Here is an 18,870-nt window from a genome sequence, read left to right on the forward strand (position 1 = left end):
CACTACTTACTCCAATCTGCTTGCCCCTGAAGGACCAGAGCCCAAGTGGTTCCCTGAACAGACCAAGAGGTCCCCACCTCCATGCTTTTTGTTCCTGCACCCTCCAAAGCTGTTCTTTGTGGTGTGTACTCAGCTAATTGCCCCCCTCACGCACACGCGCACTTTGCCTCCTCCAGGAAGCATTCTGTGATCTCCTTTGCCCACCAGCCCTTTTCTGCGCTTCCACATCAGTCAGCACATAACCCTCACGGCACTTAACCACAGTGCGCTAAAACAACCTGCCCACACATTGTAATCACCATTGCCTCCCCAAGTCTAGCAGTGGGGCAGGGAGAGTTGGTTAAAAGGAGGGAAGCAACTCACTTCCCTTCTGTAGGCTGCTCTCTTCTGATCTGTCCCTGGCGTACTCAGGTCAGCCTCACTGCTTCACTATTGCCACCTAGGGGCAAAAGGCAGCAACCGCACTTTCCTCACCATTCAGCATTTAATTTGACTCAATTGAATGGGATGGGAACACAAGCTTGGTTCCGGCGGGTAAAGGGAGAATGGCTTCCAATGGTGAGTGAGCTCTAAGCTGGGCCTTGCAGCATGAGGAAAGGATGAACTAGACGTTCAGACACGGGACGTTCCAGGCAGTGGGGAAAACAGGCAGAGAGGGTGGGAGTTTCAGGTCCCAGTGCCGATGAAATGCAAAAGGAAGAGAGGGCGAGAATGTGCAAGATCTGGGATCCTAAACTTTAATTTTTATATCACCTAAAGAGGTGAAAAAAATTAAAATTTTTTCCACTCAAAAAACTTTTAATCGGGAGTGATGATCAGATCTGCATTTTAAAAAGACAACTTTCGGGATCCCTGGGTGGCGCGGCGGTTTGGCGCCTGCCTTTGGCCCAGGGCACGATCCTGGAGACCCGGGATCGAATCCCACGTTGGGCTCCCGGTGCATGGAGCCTGCTTCTCCCTCCGCCTGTGTCTCTGCCTCTCTCTCTCTCTCTGTGACTATCATAAATAAATAAATTAAAAATAAATAAATAAATAAATAAAAAGACAACTTTCAGGGACGCCTAGGTGGCTCAGCGATTTAGCAACAGCGTTCGGCCCAGGGTGTGATCCTGGAGTCCCAGGATTGAGTCCCACATCAGGCTCCCTGCACGGAGCCTGCTTCTCCCTCTGCCTGTGTCTCTGCCCCACTCTCTCTGTCTCTCTCATGAATAAATAAAATCTTTAAAAAAACAATAATAAAAAAATAAAAAATAAATAAAAAGAGAACTCTTGCTAGAGTATGATAGAGATGGGAAGCAGGAAGTGAGAGAAGCAATAAAGCAAGCAGTAAAAAGACTGTTTTCATAATTCTCCCCTCGTTTCCCACTTGCTGCACCATGACCTCAGATTCAACATATCCAAACTGAAACTCCGCCTCCTCCAAAACCAGTGCTTCAACATAATCATTATTTCCACATTCTGAGATGTTCATACACCTCAGACTCTTTGTGTACCTTGAAGTCACAATTTTATAACAGATCCCAACAGAGCTTTGCACACAGATTTTCAATGACGACTGAATGGAATTCCTTTTGGGATTCCCTGAAGGCTTGTGATCATAAGAGCAATAAAATCTCATGGTTAAGAGTAAGGATTTTGGGTCAGAGGTCCTGCGTTCAAATCCTGCCTCAGCCACCTTGCTGTGCGAGACTGGTCCAAAGTGACCCATCTAAGCCTTGGTTTGTCTGTCCTGTAGATGGAAATTACAACAGCACCTATCTCAAGGGCTGGATATCTGTAATGGGACAAGCCCACAGTAAACCCTCACTAAATACTGGTGATTATTTATTACATTATCTATTCAGTGCTTACCATGCTCAGGTCATTGCTAGGGGCTTCCCACACCCTTAAATCTGCACAGCAACTTTTCTATTCCATTTTACAGATAAGAAAACTAAGGCTCCCACATTGAATTTGTACAAGTTCTTGGGAGCCTTGGAATCCCCACGCATCAGAGACGAGGCTGGAGGAACTTTTAGTAAAAGCTCATTTAGTCCAGTGGTATGTCTCCTATGTGATACTTTGGGCTACATCTGAAGACATTTTTGATCTTCACAACTGGGCGGGGGAGGGAAGAGATGCTGCTGGCATCTAGTGGGATGCTACTCAAAATCCTACAATGCACAGGACATCCTTCCCCCCACCCCCACCCCCAACCAAAAGTGATCAAATCCAAAAGGTCAGTGGTGACCAGGTTGAGAAATCCTTCTCCAACCAGACCACCTTTCCCATTTTTCCACTTCTTGAGCACGCACCCCACAGATCCTACATGAATACTTTTGGTAAACGGGGGCGGGGGGGGGGGCGGCTCTGTCCCTCCAACGGGCAGCGCATGCAAAACTTCTTCCTCACCTGCCCTGCACACAGTAGGTATCAGAACCCATTTTAATAAGCCCAGCAGCAGAGGAGACCGGAAAAGGAAGAGCATCCATCCCCCATTGTTCAACTGCGTGCAGGTTGTGTTTTCAACACACACACACATTTTTTACAAATCCCAACGTCCCACGCCCCAAAAACAGCTTTGTTAGAGATGGCGTTCAAAAAAAAAATTTTTTTTTTTCCTAGGACTCCCATACATACTGAAAGGTATGCATACTTCTAAAAGGACCTCAGATCGACCGCGGTCCTCTGACAACGACCACAAAAGAATCTGTAGGATTTCCCCGGAGAGCGAGCCCGTGGGCCGTGACCTCTGCGCGCCGAAGGCGCTCACCCCGCTCCCTCGCCTCCGGCTTCGCTCTCCCGCCCCCGGCTCCTCGGCTCCCGGGACTGCTGGGGCCCCGGCCGCGGAGCCCGGCCGCCAGGCGCGTGCCCACGCCGTGTCCCCCTCGCCCGCCCCTCGCGGCGGCCGAGGAATCCGGCCCGGGGCCTGTCGCCGGCGCCCACACCGGCCGGCCCCCGCCCGCCCTCCGCGGCCCGCGCGCGTCCCCTCCCGGCCCGGTGCGGCCTGGGCCTCGGCCGGTGCAGGCCCGCGGGCGCCCGCGGCCGGGCCAGGCGAGCTCAGGCCTGCCGCGGCCTACCCCGTCGGGTGCCGCCGAAGGCCCCCGCCTCACCTGGACGCGGGCGGGCGGGCCCGGGGCTGCTCCGGGGCGGGCGGGCGGCGGCGGCGCGGCGCTAACGGCTCCGCTCGGCCTCGGTAGCGGCGGCGGCGGCAGCGGCGACGGCGACGGCGGCGGCGGCTCCTCCTCAGCGCGCACGACCCGCTCCGGCCCGCGGCCCGGACACGCCCCCCCGGCGCGCGCGCCCATTGGCCGGCGTCCGCCACGGCGCGCTCCTCATTGGCTGACGTGCCTGTCTGGGCGCCCCGAGGCGCGCGGCGGAGGCGGGACTTCCGGCCGGCGCCGCCTGCGAAGGGCTCGGCGGCCGGCGGAGACGCGGGTGGCCGGCGATGGCCGCGGAGGGGGCCGGCTGGGGCCCGGCCCAAGGAGGCAGACGGAAGGCGGTGGCCAAAGAGCCGCGCCCCTTGTCGAGCGCATGCTGTGCGCTCCGCGCCTGTCTTTCCCGCCGCCGCCGCCGCCTGCCTGCCAGGTAGGAATGGTCAGCACGCCAGGGCTGTGGGGACAGGACCCGGGTTCGAATCCCGACCCCGACGTTTCCGCACTACGTGCCGTTGGGAAACAGCTGACGTCACCTCGCCGGGCCTCAGTTTCCTTATCTGGTATGGTGAGGAGGTGGAGCATGAGACGTGGTCAGCCTTACATCCGTGTTGACTGTTGGAGCTAGCGGGTTCCCAGACCCTCATTAAAATTTTATTGAGCGTCTAGTATGTGCCAGTCATGTGTATTGGGCAGCGAACGGGCCACAAACATTAGCCACAAATGTTAGGTGCATAATTTAAATTTTCTAGAAGCTGTGTTGCAGAAAAGTTAAAAAAAAACAAACAAACAGTGATGTTGCTATTAATGATACGTTTTATTTAACTCAACGTGTCCCAAATGTTATTTCTATGTGTAATCAATATAAAAAGTTATGAGATGTTTTACATTCTTTACCCTCACCGCCCCCCTCTGATATCTGGCATGTCTTAGGCTCACAGTGCATCGCAGATTGGACTGGCTACATTTCAAGAGCTCAGAGGCAGAAGAGAATTCCACATCAAGTAGTGGAAAGGGGTAAGAAGGAAAGTAAATCGGAGACAGGGTGCCTGGGCGGCTGGGTTGGTTAAGCATCTGTGTGCCTTCAACTCAGGTCATGATCTCAGGGTCTTTGGGATTGAGCCCCAAGTCGGGCTCCCGCTGAGCGCTGAGCAGAGAGCCTGCTTCTGCCTCTGCCGTTCCCCCTGCTTGTGCTCTCTGGCTCTCGCTCTCAAATAAATAAATAAAATCTTAAAAAAAAAAAAAAAAGTAAGTTGGAGAAAGGGTATGGGGAATGTGAGGGTTGCAGGTTGAAAGTGGGAGATGGGGGATCCCTGGGGGGCTCAGTGGTTTAGTGCCTGCCTTTGGCCCAGGGCGTGATCCTGGAGTCCCAGGATTGAGTCCCACATCGGGCTCCCTGCATGGAGCCTGCTTCTCTCTCTGCCTGTGTCTCTGCCTCTCTCTCTTTCTCTCATGAATAAATAAAATCTTTATTTTTATTTATTTATTTTTAAAGATTTTATTTATTTATTGAGAGAGGCAGAGACACAGGCAGAGGGAGAAGCAGGCTCCATGCAGGGAGCCTGACGTGGGACTCGATCCTGGGTCCCCAGGATCACGCCTGGGCTGCAGGAGGCGCTAAACTGCTGTGCTGCCGGGGCTGCCCTAAATAAAATCTTAAAAAAAAAAAGAGGGAGATGGGGAAGGTTGAGAAGATGGCATTTGCAGAAGGAACTGAGCAAGTCACTATGCCATTCATCGTTCAGTGCAGCGTTTGTCTGGTAGGACTTCCTGCAATGACGGGTGTGTTCTTTATCATCTCCGTCTAATTTAGTAGCCACCAGCTCCATGTGGCTTTTGGGCACTTGACATGTGGCTGGTGCCACTAAAGAACTGAACGTTTAACGTACTTAATTTTTACTTCGTTTGAAGTTGGTCACGTAGAGCTTGTGACTCCCACAGTGGATGGGATAGATTTAGTAGAATGGTGGCCAGAGCTCTAAATCCAGTGTGTACTTCATGCTTCATATTTTATGCGCGTTCTCCTGTGAAATCTTCACGGTAGCTCGGTAAAACAGGAACTATAATCGTCACCATGGGGAAAAATGAATTCCTTCATGTATTCGTCTATACTTTATTATTGTTCTCCTTAATAGACTTTGTCTTTTGGAGCACTCTGAGGTTTACAGAAATACTTGAGGGGCACCTGGGTGTCTCAGTAGGTTAAGCATCTGTCTTTGGCTTGGGTCATGATCTCGGTTGTGCTGGGATCAAGCCCCATGTTGGGCTCCCGGCTCAGCAGGGAGTTTGCTTCTGCCCCCTCTCCCTGCTCCTTCTCTCTTTCTCTCTCAAATAAATTATTTTTTTTAAGAGAAAAATATTTGAAAGAAAGTACAGTTACCATTTTCCCAGTTTTTCCTATTAGTAATATCTTTCTTTAGTATGATCTGTTTGTTATAATTAATGAATCATTACTGATATGTTATGAACCACAGTTCATAGTTTATTTAGATTTCCTTTGCTTTTACTTAATGTTCTCCTTCCCTTCCAGAATCGCATGCAGGATGCCACATTACCTTTAGTTGTCCTGGTTCTCTCTCTGTGTCTGTCTGTCTCTTTCTTTGAGATATAATTGACATGTACCATGTTAGTTTTAGATGTGTAGCATGATGATTTGATATACGTATATGTTATATTTATTTTTTTTAAACATTTTTTTAAATCTTTATTTATTTATGATAGTCACAGAGAGAGAGAGAGGCAGAGACACAGGCAGAGGGAGAAGCAGGCTCCATGCACCGGGAGCCCGATGTGGGATTCGATCCCGGGTCTCCAGGATCGCGCCCTGGGCCAAAGGCAGGCGCCAAACCGCTGCGCCACCCAGGGATCCCCGTATATGTTATACTTAGTACAATAATTTAATTAACACCTGTAACCGCTCATAATTACAAATACTTTGTGTTTGTTGTTATGAGAACTTTTAAGATCCACTCACTTAGTGGTCCTGTTTCTTTAGGTTCTTCTCAACTGTGGCAGATTCTCAGACTTTCCTTGTTGTTTTGCTTTGTTGTTGTTTTTTTTATTTTTTTATTTTTATTTATTTATTTATTTATTTTACTTATTCATAGAGAGAGAGGCAGAGACACAGGCAGAGGGAGAAGCAAGCTCCATGCAGGGAGCCCGATGTGGGACTTGATCCCAGGTTTCCAGGATCACACCCCAGGCTGCAGGCGGCGCCAAACGCTGCGCCACCAGGGCTGCCCTGTTGTTTTTTAAAGGTTTTTATTTATTTGAGACAAGAGTGGGGTTAGGTACAGAGGGAGAGGGAGAGAGAGAGAGAAGCAGACTGAGCAGGGAGCCCAACATGGGGCTCGATCCCAGGACCCTTGGATCATGACCTGAGCTGAAGGGAGTCATTAACTCACTGAGCCACCCAGGCGCCCCAGACTTACTTGTTTTTTATGACCTTGATGGTTTTGAGAAAAACTGACCAGGGATTTTGTAGAATGCTCCTCTATTGGAACTTGTCTGATGTTTTTCTTTTGAGAAGACTGGGATGATGGGTTTGGGGGAGGAAGACCCCAGAAGTTGAAGTGTTACTCTCACCACCTCTTATCAAGGATACATACTAACCAACATTATCTATACCTGTTGATGTTGACCTTGATTGCGGGCTGAGGTAGCATTTGTCAGGTTTCTCCACAATAAAATTACTTCCTTCCCCTTTATATATTGTACACTTCGAAAGAAAATCACCATGTGTAGTGCATACCTAGTGAGTGAAGATGTACGTTCTCTTCCTTGAGTGAGATGTCTTTGTAAATTGTGTGGAGTTCTTCTCCATGGGAGATTTCTCTCTTCTCCCTGATTTATTAGTTTACCCATCTTTTTTTTTTTTTTTTTAAGATTTTATTTATTTATTCATGAGAGACACAGATAGAAAGGCAGAGACATAGGCAGCGGGAGAAACAGGCTTGCCACAGGGAGCCCAATACGGGACTCCATCCCAGAACTCTGGGATCACGCCCTGAGCCGGAGGCACTCAACCACTGAGCCACCTAGGTGTCCAGCTTACCCATCATTTAATTATAGAAGTCTGGCTGCTGGATATTTATTTCATGCTCTAGGTTATAATCCAATACTACTTTTATCTTGTTATTCGAATTGTTCTAGCTTTGGCCATCGGGAACTCTTTCGGTTGGGCTCCTGTGGCCCTTTGACATACCCCCACCAATGTGTTTGGTTTGAGGTTTTTTGTTTTCTCGGGAGCACTTCCTTTCTGGTACTGTAAGATGCTCCAGGCTCATCTCATGTATTTTCTGTCCCAGTTCTAGAATCAGCCATTTCTCCCTGCCTGGTTCCTTTTATTAGAGAGTAGTGTTAGAAACCAAGATGTGGGCACTCGAAGCACTTGTTGCTACTGGGGTGTCATTTCTTTAGGTCATCAGTACTTCTTAATCAGCCCCAGCATGCCCGGTACCAGTGCTCGGCCCTGGGGATATAACAGTGACTATGCCAGATGGGACATCTGCCCTCACAGAAGTCACGGTCAACCTGTGAGAATGGGCTTAAGAGGGCAACTCCAACATTGATGAGGTGCACAACCTTGGGTAAGTTATTTAATCTCTCTGAGCTTCATTCTCCCCATCCATGAAATGGTGGTGATTATAATACTTCATGATGGCACTGGGAAAAATAAAGGAATTCACCCACCTTCAGAACCTTTGGAACATGAGGCATGAAGTGCTTATTAAATTTGATTCTTGTTTTTTTAAGATTTTATTTATTCATGAAAGACAGAGAGGAGTAGAGGCATAAGCAGAGGAAAAAGCAGGCTTCCTGCAGGGAGCCCAATGTGGGGCTGAATCCCAGGACACTGGGATCACAACCTGAGCCAAAGGTGGATGCTCAACCACTGAGCCACCCCGGCGCCCCTAAATTTGATTTTTGTTAATTGTGATCAGAAATTGCACAATTGCAATAATTATAAACTAACAAAATAGTAACAGTCTGCGGAGATTCAGAGTGCCAGCAACACATGTAGCAGGAGAACCTGACCTCATTTTGGAATAGCCAGGAAGGCTTCCCAAATCAGTGGGGTTGCCACTGAGGCAGGAAGGGTAAGTCACCAGACGAAGGAGGGGAGGGCAGAATGTTTCAAGCAGAAAGAACAGGAAGTGCAAAGGCTCTGAGGCAGGCAGGAGCCTGGCACACTTAGGAACTGAGGAAAGGCCAGTGGTGGAGATGGGCAGGAGAGGAGACTCATGGGATTGGAAGGGGCAAGTCACACAGGGCCTGGAGGGCCATGGCGATTAAAACTCAGTCTTTTTTTTTTTTCTTTCTTTTTTTTTTTTTTTAATTTTTATTTATTTATGATAGTCACAGAGAGAGAGAGAGAGAGAGGCAGAGAGAGAAGCAGGCTCCATGCACCGGAAGCCCGACGTGGGATTCAATCCCGGGTCTCCAGGATCGCGCCCTGGGCCAAAGGCAGGCGCCCAACCGCTACGCCACCCACGGATCCTGAAACTCAGTCTTAAGAGCAAGAGAGGTGACTTGTCCAAGAGCATATGTCTAGTAAGGACTGTCAGGATTGTAACCCAGGTCTGTTTAGTCTCAGAGATCTTTATTTTCTTGATCTGAATTTGAAATAGGAAGTTCTTGGATTTCAGGTGGGAGGTGGTTGTTTTGTTTTGTTTTTGGCAAGAAGCATAGTTTTAGTTCTTAGGGGTTGGAATCCGAGTACACTCCAGTCATCAAAATTCTAGGTGTTCTTGCTCTCCCTCTAAGCAAAAGCTCTAAGGGCCTGTGAGGTCAGGAGACACAGAGACGACTTAGCCTGCATTCCCACTCTTGAGCGCATCACTCCCCGAGGGAGAGGAAGACATGTAGACACATAAATCCAGCCAGGGTGACATGGGATAGGCACAGAGCACCGTCTCTCACGGAGGGCATTGTCCAATCTGGAATACAGCGGGATCAGGTGGGAGGTAGAGCTGCTCGACATAGGGGCCCAGCAGAGCGCAGGCTCGGATTTGTCTCAGGGGATCTGTTAGGAACCAGGAGCCATCAGGAGTGCTGGATGCAGATTGTGAGGTAGGACTTGCAAGATGTCTGTCTCCGGTTTCAAAGGGCCCTGGAAAATCAGGCAGAGATGCTGGGATTTTATCCTATAGACCAGGAGCTGGCAAATTACAGCTCGATTCAGCCCATACCTGTTTTTGTACAACCCGTTAGTGAGAATGAGGTTTGCTCTTTTTTTTTTTGAAGAGTGTGTGAGGGGCACCTGGGTGGCTCAGCGGTTGAGCCTCTGCCTTTGGCTCAGGTCATGATCCTGGGGTTCTGGGGTTCGAGTCCCATATCAGGCTCCTGCTGAGGAGCCTGCTTCTCCCTCTGCCTGTGTGTCTCTGCCTCTGTTTCAGTGTCTCTCATGAATAAATAAAGTCTTAAAAAAAAAAAAAAAGGAAGAGAGTGTACGAGTGCAGGTACATGAGGGGGCAGAGAGAGGCAGAGGGAGAAGGAGAGATAGTCTCAAACAGGCTCCATGTCTGGTGTGGAGCCCATTGGGCCTGATCTCACAACCCCTGAGATCATGACATGAGCTGAAACCAAAAGTCAGGTGCTTAACTGAGCCACCCAGGTGCTCCTGGTGTTTACATTTTTAAGTGGTTGAAAAAATAACAAAAGAAGGGTGCCTGGCTGGCTCAGGAGGTGGAACACAGGACTCTTGATCTCAGGGTCGTGAGTGCAAACCCCATGTTGGGTGTGGAGCCTACTTCAAAACAAAAGCAAAAGCAGAATAGCATCATGTGACATGAGAAAGTTATAGTTTAGGTGTCCTGTCAAGTTTGATAGTGACACAGCGTCATCTGTTGTCTGCATATGGCCCATGGCTGCATTCTGGCCACAGCGGCAGAGGCAGATTGCTCGGGCAGGGCCTGCTTCATGGCTGTGCACGCTGTGTAGTCTCACCAAGCCTTGCACTTCTGTCACCATTTTGAAATTCTTAATAATCTATGAATGAAGGTCCCCTCATTTTTTATCTTGCATTGGGCCCTGAAAATTACGTAGCTGGTCCTGGTGAGTAGAGGCCATATGGCCCACAAAGCCTACAGTATTTACCATCAGGCCTTTTTCAGAAAAAGTACGTGAGTCCTCTTATGGGGGACAGAACAGCAACCCCTCCAAACTGTCCATGTCCTAATCTCCTAGCATCTATGGGTCTGAGACCTTACCTGGCAAAGGGGACTTTGCACAGAGTATTCAGTTAAGGATCTGGAGGAGGGAGGATTGTCCTGGATGATCCTCATGGGACGTGTAATCACAAGGTTCTTGTAACGGGGGCAGGAGGCCCAGAGTTGGAGAAGATGTGAAAGAGGTGATCCCATTGCTGGCTTTGCAGGTGGAGGAGGAGCCGTGAGCCATGGAATGCAGAAAGCCTCTGGAGGCTAGAAAAGGCCTGGAAACAGATTTCCTCCTAGCACTTCCAGAAGGCCTGTAGCCCTGCTGACACCTGACCTCTAGGGCCATAAGAGCATCGATGTATGGTGTTTCAGGCCACCAAGGGGGTGGTCATTTGTCACAGTGGCCTCGAGGAACTAACATACCTGCCGTGGGTAATGAGCACGTAAAAGAATTTGTCTTGAACCCAAAGAGAATTTTAGATGAGAGACTGATTTTGTGTATTTACTTACTTACTTACTTACTTACTTATTTATTTACTTGCTTGCTTGCTTGAAGGAAGAGAACCAGAGGCAAAGGTGGTGTACACACTTCAAAGGATGGAGACATATCGGCAGGAGGCTGTGAAGACAACCCGGGGCAGGGGATGGGGTCTGAAAATGGAGAAGAGGAGTCCAGATGTGTATGAGGTGGGATCAGTGGGAACGGGTGACCAGTCAGATGTGGAAAAGGAGGTGCCCTGATTTGTTAGACCCAGTGACGGAGGTGGAGGAGTGGGGAGCGGCGTGGCATTTGAACCATTTCCAGGGCTCTGAATATGGGTGGGGGCTCTTCTGGGGGACACAAGAAATGGGCTTCACTGTCAGGTGAGCCGTTTGCTGGCCAGCTCCCAAACAGAGCTGAGGCATCAAAGCAGACGCTCATTATGAGGGCAGAAGCCGGGCGGGCCTGGACAAGCCCAGAGAGCCTTCTGGCACTCATGCGCTTTGCAGTCTGAGCTGCAATCTGATTCCATCTCAAGTGCCCAATAGGTCAGTTGTGTCAGGAAACAGGAAGCTTTATTTATTTTTCCTTAGGCAGAAACATGTATTTTCAGGGCAGCAGTTTGGAGTTCCTGTCCCCATGCCAAGGGGACTGGCCCCTTCCAGGTGTGGGTCACCTTGGTTCCTATTTGTGCACATCTCCGACCTGAAGGACCCGGCTCTGGAGGAGACATGGAAATGCAGGGCTTGCTTTCAGGTACTGCTGTGCTTATAATGTCGCTGCGCCTCTGTCTGCCTATTTGTGAAAGGCAGGTGGCACCACCACCTCAGAGACACGTGTAGAGCCGGCACCGAGCAGAGCGTCTAACGTGGTTAACACCCCAGAGAGCAGGAAGGGCTCCGCTTTTTTGTTGTTGTTGTTTTAAAGTTGTCTCTGTGCCCATTGTGGAGACCAACATGGGGCTTGAACTCACAACCCTGAGATCGATTGCTGAGCTGAGATCAAGAGTCAGTCGCCAAACCAACTGAGCCCCTAGGTGCCAGGTTCGCTTCTTAAACCCATCGCTCCTGGAACGCCACCACCAGAGATAACATGGGTCACTGACCTGGACAAGTGTGGCAAATTTTGCCTTCCAGGATGATCTTTCAGCAACTGACCCATAACCATTCCACGGCAGTATCTTGCTGGCAAGAACAGCACTGGGTGCTTTTATCTCTCATCAAGTCAAAGGTTAGGAAAGGCCCTGCTGCTCTGTTTCCTGGGGTCACGGAGTGGCCTGGCTTTCCTGGTCATCCTGGAGGATTATCAGGAGCCATCACTTTCACCTCCAGGTGTTCCTTCACTCTGTCACCCTCATTCTTACACTGACTGTAGTTGCCGCTGTCACTTTTAATTTTCTTTTTTAAAGATTTCTGGTTTTTCCATTTAATGACCTACACGTTCCCTTTCGTGTTTTGCTTATAAACATTTCACTGTATTTGTGGGGCTTTCTGCAGTGCTGTTTTTTAAAAGTTTTTTTTTTTTAAGTAAAAATTCAAGGGTTTCTAATATATTCACATAGTTGTGCAAACATCACCACTGTCTCATTCCAGAACTTTTCTTCACCCCAGAAAGAAAGAAACCCATGCCCATTAGCTGTCAGTTCCTAGCCTTTGATGACTCCATGGCTTTGCCTATTCTGATCACTTTGTGTAAATGGAATCATATAACATCGCCTTTTGTGTTTGGCTTCTTTCACTGAGCATCCCATCAGCAAGGTCCTCCGTCCACGCTGGAGTAGGAATTGGTACTTCATGGCTGAGTAATATCCCCTATAGGGCTATACCCCATTTTGTTTATCTGTTCATCATGTGCTGGATGTGTGGGCTATTCCCACTTCCTGGCTGTGGTGAGTAATGCTGCTGTGAACATGTCACAGACAAATTTTGTTGTTGTTGTTGTTTTAGAGATTAATTAATTTTGGGGGGGGAGATTTTATTTATTCAATCTTGAGAGACACAGAGAGAGAGAGAGGTGAGACACAGGCAGAGGGAGAACCAGGCTCGCTGCAGGGAGCCCGATGTGGGACTCAATCCCGGGACTCCGTGATCATGCCCTGAGCTGAAGGCAGGCGCTAAACCGCTGAGCCACCCAGGCGTCCCAAGATTTTTATTTATTTGAAAGAGACAGAAAGCCTGAGCAGGAGAGGCAGAGGGAGAAGCAGACTCCCTACCGAGCAGGGAGCCCAATAACAGGGCTCAATCCCAGGACTCCAGGATCTTGACCTGAGCCAAAGGCAGACACTTCACCGACTGAGCCACCCAGGTGCCCCACGGACAAGTTTTTATAGGAACATATGTTTTCCATTCTTTTGGGTCTGTAGCTAGGAGTGGAATGGGTGGGTCATATGGAACCAGTAGACTGTTGTCCCCAATCTTTTCTTTAGAAATGGCTTCCTGCTCATTGGTCATTGGCAGGCCATCAACTTGCTGTGACACTTATCCAGCCTTGTTCTTTATCCAGCCACTCACAGGAAGCAGGCCAGGGACTCCTGGATTTGCCGTGGTCTACTTGCAAGGTGGCTCCCACCTGCCCCTGATGTGCTGGGGCAGGAGCACCAAGGCCGAGTATTTGTGTTACCAGGTCCTGCCCCACCCTGCAACACCCATGCTCCCTGGATCGCAAAGGCTTCAAACCTCCCAGCTCCCCAGACAAAATAGCCAAAAGCACACCCAGCAGCATTTCTCAGAGCGCCTTGTGCACACTGAACTCTGCACATGTGCAACCGAGAACAAGTTGGGTAGATGGAACAAGACAGGTGTTATCAGTTTCTTAAGAGCTCACGCAAATTGATAAGAACCAAAGGAGCAAAGATCAGAAACAGTCCTCAGGAGGAGAGAGTCAACAAACCTCAGAGTGGGTCTACCGAGTCATCAAGGAGAGGCCCAAGGGTAAGGGCTAGCCAAGGTGTAGATCATTCCAGCGCTGCTGGAACCCCCAGCACTGGCTTTCCTCCGGGGTGGCAGATGTGTTAAGTTGGAAAGACACCCATCAGAAGACACCTGCCCAGCACAGAAAAAGGTTCATCATGGTTGTACCACTGACAGTAATCCTGAGCCACCCATGGAGGGGCTGTTTGCTGGCAGATGTTTCTCACAGTCACCTTCAGTTTAGCACTGATCTAAATGCCCAGAGATGAGGCTGGCTTAATGAATCGCACATCCGCTAGAAAGGATGGGGAGGAGGTCACAGCCATATGGAGTAAGAATGGCTCCCAGCCTCCAGGCTGACCACCATGTGGATGCCGTTTGTGTTTTTAAGATTTTTATTTTTATCTTTATTTATTTATTTTTTTTAAGTAGGCCCTACTCCCAGCACGGAGTCCAGCACAGGGCTTGGAACTCACGACCCTGAGCTCAAGACCTGAGCTGAGATCAAGAGTTGGACGCATAACCAACCGTGCCACCCAGATGCCCCATGTTTGGGTGCCGTTCAGTCCTCATGGTAAGCCTCTGAGCTAGGGCCTGTTAGCCCCATTTTACAGGAGGATCAAGTGGGCCCAAGGTCACACATTCCCAGAGGATGGCAGGGAGGGGCCAGGGGATGGGGCCACAGGGCCAAACAGCTCCCACGGGCCCAGAATTGCACCTACAGGGCCCTCCCCTTGAGGGTGAAAGAATGCAGGGGGAGAGTGGAGAAAGGAGCACCCTTGCCAGCACTGAGAGGCCCCAGCTCCAGCCCCAAGGGGGTGGTCAGGAGGAAATAAGATGCAGATAACTGTGGGGGTGGGTCTAGGAGAGAGGAGTGGTCCTAGGAGAAGGTTTGCATGGACCACTCTGGAGAAGGAGAGCCTGGCTGGCTGGGGGGTCATGGGTTCATGGTGGCATCTCTGGGGTGTTATTTCCACTCCCCCGTTCAACCCAGGGCCAGTGGTTTCAGATGGCTGACTTTGGAGGCAAGGGGCCACCCTCAGTGTGTAGTGGAAGCACTAAGTCCACATGAATGAGGGGAGAAACCAAGGTCATGTCTTGATCTTTGTTCCCTCCCCAGGCCCCTAGGCATCCAATACGCTACTATCTTACTCAGGTACATCCTGGACGTATTAGTTTGCTCTGGCTGCCATCACAGAGTGGCCTGGTCTAGGTGCTTTAGAACAACAGAGATCTATTTGTTTCCTCACATCAAGGACATCAAATAAATGTTTGTTTATTTAAATATTTTGTTTTTAAGTCATCTCTGCACCCAATGGGCTCAAACCCACAACCCCTGAGATCTCCAGAGTCGCATGCTCCACCAGCTGAGCCAGCCGGACACCCCTAAATAAACGTTTGATATTATACATATGTAAGGTACATTTTAAGTAAAATCATTTTTTTTATTTAAAAAAATTGTTTCTTCATGGTTTGTTCTGGAAGCAGGGAGCCCAAGATCAAAGTGTCAGCAGGGCTGGTTCTTTTGAGGTGTCCCTCTGTGACGCGCAGACGGCCACCTTCTCCCCGTGTCCTCACACAGTCTTCCTTCTGTGTGCATCTGTGTCCTAATTTCCCCTTTTTATAAGGACACCAGTCATATTAGATTAGCCCCCCCCCCCCCCCCCATGGCCTCATTTTAACTTGATCACCTCTTCGGAGGCCCTGTCTCCAAACACAGTCACATCCTGAAGCCCTGTGTGTAAGGGCTGCGACACATGAATTTTGGAGAGGACACAGAGTACAGCCCATCACGCTAGGTAGGTAAGCGTGGGATTTTTGCCACAGTTTGCAGAATTTCGGCAGGGGTGGGCCCAGGAGCTCTGGTGGCCCTCGTCACCCATGGGCACTGTCCAGCCTTCCGCAGTTAAGGAGGTAGGATTCTGGGCTTTTTTTTTTTTTTTTTTTTTTTTTTTTTAATTTTTTTATTTATTTATGATAGTCACAGAGAGAGAGAGAGAGAGAGGCAGAGACATAGGCAGAGGGAGAAGCAGGCTCCATTCACCGGGAGCCCGATGTGGGATTCGATCCTGGTTCTCCAGGATCGCGCCCTGGGCCAAAGGCAGGCACCAAACCGCTGCGCCACCCAGGGATCCCGGATTCTGGGCTTTGAACACCCCATTCTTTGGTGGATGGGGCTGACCTGGAGCCCTGATGGGAGCCTGGGGAGCCATACATCGGGGTTCAGGCCCAGGGAGGGGCCACATGAAAATCCACAGAAGCTGGCCAGATAAACTAGCCCGCACAGGGGCAGGAGAGGGGTCCAGGAGCAGCTGCAGGGACTGGCCATCTTCCCAGAGCAGCCCTCTTACCCCCAGGAGCAAGGGTCTTCCTGGGCTCACACCGAGGGCAGCCCCACTGGAGATGTGTTGTCCTGCCTTCCTTCTACTGCTGCACCAGGGCTTGCTCTGCCCAGACCCTTGCTTCCCTCCTTTCCCCTGGCCGGCATCCCCGGTCCCTTCCCCCAGAAATGCGTCAAGCCCCTTGCCACAGAAGAAAACGGTGGTGTGATGAGGAAGGTGGGGAGACCCCTGCCACAGGGTCTGGCTCAGTTCAGCAGTCGGTAGCATGAACCCTGCTCTCCCGAGTCACTGTGGCTGCTTGAGGGGCTGGTTGAGGCTTGTCATCCCCAGTGGCCAGCACAGGGCCTGGCACCCAGTAGGCGTCAAAGGTTTGCTGGCCACATGAACAAGAAGCAGGCCCTTCTGGGGAGGACCAACAGTGCTGAGACCCCAGCGTGGGTTTTTGGCATTCGGCAGGACCTGCCCCCGTCGCCCCCACCAGTGAATCAGACCACCTGTGCTGGGGTCTCTTCCATAGTTGGTGAGCAAGAAGGGTACTCCACTCCTGCCCCAGCCCAGTGGCAACGTAGCCGACTCCAGGGGTGTCACTGACATGGCTGTTGTAGGGCAATAGCAACAAGGACCTGGAGGGGGTGTCCCACTCCCAACTCCCCCCTCCTGTCATGGGTTCTGTCCCCTGCTGCCCCATGCTTTGTGAGTGAGCTAGCTTAGTCCCTGCCCTGTGACCAGTGTCCTTAGCATGCCATCTGCCTCACCTTCCCGGTGTGGGGACCCAGAGGCCAGAGTGGTCAGCCTTGGGCAAGGTGGGGCGGGGCAGGGTCAGGAGAAAGCACAGCTGTGTTTCCAGCCATCTCCCTAGGCCTTTGCATTCCCCAGTTAGGAGTGTTCAACACCCCCAGATGTACCCAGAGCAGGCCAAGGGTCAGGAGAAACTGAAAACTGCCTTTCCCAAGGAAGGCGGGACTCGCACAAAAGGCCAAAGGTCACTGAGCAGAAACCCTCCAAGGAGGTGGCGGGGAGCCCCTCAGGGTTTGGAGAGACAAGGCCAGGAAGCAGCTGTTGGGAGCTCTGCTGTAAGCAAGGCTTCTCGCTCTCAAGGCTGCAGACCTTTGGGCCGGAGGAGTCTTCCTGGTGGGAGGGACAGGACATTTAGTAGCACCTCTAGCCATCCCTCCTCCCCTGCTGTGACAACCAGTTATGTCTCCAGTCTTTGCCAGGTGTCCCCTGGGGGCAAAATTGGCCCAGGTAAGAATCCCCCACTTTGTAGAGCCAAGCTTTGGAAAGGGGACTCCCTTGCCTGGATTCTTGGGCTCATGTCAAGGGCCTTCAGATCACATCAGGTCAGGTATTCAGGGAGCCTGCTGTTTGATATGCCCTGGTCCCTGGACCCAGAATTCTCTTCCACCCCCACGGTCACCCCCATGCCCCGCTTTCCAGAACTGGGTCCACATATCCCTTCCCCCCAAGATCCTATGCTATGGCAGGTAACAATGCCCTCCCCCACAAGATGTCCATGTCTTCATCCCCAGAGAACATGTCACCTTACAAAGCAAAAGGGACTTGGCAGATGTGGTCATGTTAAGGCTCTGAGATGGAAGGTGATCCTGGATTATCCAGGTGGCCCAGTGTCATCACAAGGGTCCTTGGAGGCAGGAGGGTGAGAGGCAGAGAAGGAGAGTGCAACAGTAGCCGGGCATAGAGAGACTGGAAAGCACTCCACTGCTGGTTTTGCAGGAGGAGGACAGCCTTGAGCCAGAGAGTGCAGGCCGCTCTGGACTCTGGAGGGGGTGAAGGCAGATGGCCCACAGAGCCTCCAGAAGGATCTTGGCCCTGCCAGTAGCTTGGTTTTCAGACTTCTGCCCTCCAGAATGGAAAGATCATAACTTTGTGTTGTTTTAAGCCACCATGTGCTTGGGTGATTTGTTACAGTGGCCGCAGGGACCCGACACAGGCCTGAGTTGGGGAGGGCCCCTGGGCTCAGGCTGGCCTCTGGCTCTTGGGGCACGAGCCGCAGGACTCTGTCTCTGTGGTCATCTGATCTCAGCCTGACCCCACAGAAAGGGACCAGGGACAGGACCGTGAGAAAATGCTCTTGTCTCAGAGATGACAGAGAGGAGAAGGGAAGGACCCAAGGCGGGGAGTGTCTCTGAAGCAAACGGAATTATCTCTGAAGCAAACACAGGCCGGAGCCACAGGGGAGCCACCAGGGGCCAGGGCAGCTGTCAGGCTCCCATGAAGCCAGTGGAGGAGAGTTCAGGAGCAGGAGGTGACTGGGACTGTAGGCAGGAAGGGTCAGGGTTGACAGGTTTTTTGGGATCAGGGAAACTGGCGAGGCATCCTTGGCACTTATCCACTGCCAAAGGGGGTGGCCACAGAACGAGGCAAGAGAGAAGAATGCATGGGGAGGGCAGAGAGGTGAGGAGAGGGTTGATTGTGGTTTTTATTTCCTACACTGATGCTTTGACATCATGGGGCTCTTGCTGCTGTGGGAAGGACTGCCCCTCCCAGGGCTAGTTGATTCCTAGAGGTAGGACACACCTTGCCTGCCCATGCTCCCACTCTGACCATCCCGTTAGCAGGCTGCCATGCTCCATGAGGCAATGTTCCCTTGCCCTGATGTCCCCCAGGGCCAGGGGGCCAGACAGCTAGGCCCCTACACCCCAAAGCCTGGAGAGATTATTCAAACTAGCCAGTCCTGAGCCTGCTGACCCCGCCTTTCTGTCCTGTAGAAACCACAATATGGGCTCCTGCCCACATCTCTGTCTTGCCTCTGCCTCTTGACCGACCCTGGTGCTTCCTCGTGTGGCCCCACATGGTGTGACATGCTCCCTCGTCTTGGGATCT

General features: G+C 51.0%; 1 protein-coding gene and 1 long non-coding RNA gene across 2 annotated transcripts in view; one reads left to right on the forward strand and one right to left on the reverse strand.

Annotated features, from left to right (window-relative positions):
* ELAVL1 (ELAV like RNA binding protein 1) overlaps nucleotides 1-3,256 on the reverse strand; it is a 36,498-nt gene extending 33,242 nt beyond the window's left edge. Inside the window, exon 1 of the mRNA XM_072721569.1 lies at nucleotides 3,093-3,256. The gene's annotated coding sequence lies outside the window, so the exon portion shown is untranslated. The remainder of the gene's footprint in view (nucleotides 1-3,092) is intronic.
* Nucleotides 3,257-3,407: 151 nt separating this feature from the next.
* LOC112909658 (uncharacterized) lies at nucleotides 3,408-18,870 on the forward strand. Its single transcript, XR_011994484.1, has 9 exons — nucleotides 3,408-3,567; nucleotides 4,068-4,151; nucleotides 7,554-7,723; nucleotides 8,493-8,661; nucleotides 10,851-10,981; nucleotides 11,389-11,531; nucleotides 14,117-14,258; nucleotides 14,985-15,103; nucleotides 18,756-18,870. It is a non-coding gene; the product is annotated as an uncharacterized lncRNA (long non-coding RNA).

The sequence above is a fragment of the Vulpes vulpes genome, chromosome 9, assembly GCF_048418805.1.
Source record: "Vulpes vulpes isolate BD-2025 chromosome 9, VulVul3, whole genome shotgun sequence".
In the NCBI taxonomy this organism is placed as follows: domain Eukaryota; kingdom Metazoa; phylum Chordata; class Mammalia; order Carnivora; family Canidae; genus Vulpes; species Vulpes vulpes.